Source organism: Macrotis lagotis, chromosome X (assembly GCF_037893015.1).
Source record: "Macrotis lagotis isolate mMagLag1 chromosome X, bilby.v1.9.chrom.fasta, whole genome shotgun sequence".
In the NCBI taxonomy this organism is placed as follows: Eukaryota; Metazoa; Chordata; class Mammalia; order Peramelemorphia; family Peramelidae; genus Macrotis; species Macrotis lagotis.
The window spans coordinates 636,058,830-636,060,128 of record NC_133666.1 but is presented as its reverse complement, the minus strand read 5'-3'; the positions used below and the strand labels follow the sequence as shown (position 1 = coordinate 636,060,128).

Genomic DNA, 1,299 nt, shown 5'->3' with positions numbered 1-1,299 from the left:
TGTCCCCCATAAAGTTTTAATAACCACACTTCCTCCCTCCCTCCCTCCCTTCCTCCCTCCCTCCCTTCCTTCCTTCCTTCCTTCCTTCCTTCCTTCCTTCCTTCCTTCCTTCCTTCCTTCCTTCCTTCCTTTGTTCATTCATGCCTTTCTTCTTTTCTTTCCTTCTTCCCCTCCCTTTATCCACATATGGAATAATATCTTTACCTTTAGATACTCTTCCTAAAGTAATATCGATTTTTATTGCTGAAACCTTGTGTAAGATATTTGGAACTTAGATTTTTTTTTTGTTTCTTCAATTTTAGATACTTTTATAACTCATCAATACAGCAGATGGAATGGATTCCACCTCATCAGATGCTTAGTCCAAAAATTTCCTGTTGACATTAGCACCAAACAAAGCCCCACGGACTTCTTGCATCATCTGTTGGGCTATAAGGTCCAGTCTACTTTCGAGGGTATTAGAAACTTTTATTTTACAATCCCCATTAGAGATCTCAACACCTCCAGCTATTTACTCTGGCAGGTAAGCCTCCTGATCAACTTGAACATCAACATCTCTTTGGTTGCAATCTTGTACATAGGAATTGAATTGCTTTTTGCACTGCAGCCTTGACCAGAGCAAGATCTTCTTTCTTGCAACGGACAATCATCCGTGGCTCAAGTAACTGGTATAAACCCTGAAGGACCAGACCATCCAAAAACACCTGATACCTGGTTTTCTCTTTCACTATCTTGGAGAGTCTCTGCTTTGCTTCATTTAATAAGTCTGAGATAAGGTCATCTCTGGCTCTGAGGACTTTCAATCTTGCCTGATTCATCAAGTTGGACATCTGAATTTTTTTCTGTTGCTCAATTTGTTTCTCCTTCTTTTCATAATATTCCATTATCTTCAATCTCTGTGTTTGCACAAGCCGACCTTTCTCAATGTTGAACTCTTCTTCTGTCTTTGCATCTATTTCTTTGGCCTTCTCATTTGCTTCCTGTTCAATGAAAGCCATCATGTGTTTGATCTGCTTTTGGACATCAGTGTCGCTGAGAGCCATGGTGCCAGCAGCTGGGGAGTGGTCCGCCTCGGAGCTGAGATGAACCAACTTAGATTTTTTTTAAAGACCAAGTCTTAAAACCAAATAACTCTGGATCTCCTTGATTGATCAACAGTAGGTCCTAGCACAGGCCTTGCTAGGTCGGGTTTGAGTCAAGTCCTGAAGGAAACCAGGCAGAAGTGAAGAAGAGAAACATTCTAGGCAGGAAAAATTCAGTCAGTACAATATGCAAATTGAACTTTATATGAGGAGAATC

At 40.8% G+C, this 1,299-nt stretch overlaps 1 pseudogene; it reads right to left on the bottom strand.

Moving 5' to 3' along the window:
• Nucleotides 1–323: 323 nt before the first annotated feature.
• LOC141497346 (V-type proton ATPase subunit E 1 pseudogene) lies at nt 324–1,043 on the bottom strand (annotated as a pseudogene).
• Nucleotides 1,044–1,299: the final 256 nt, after the last annotated feature.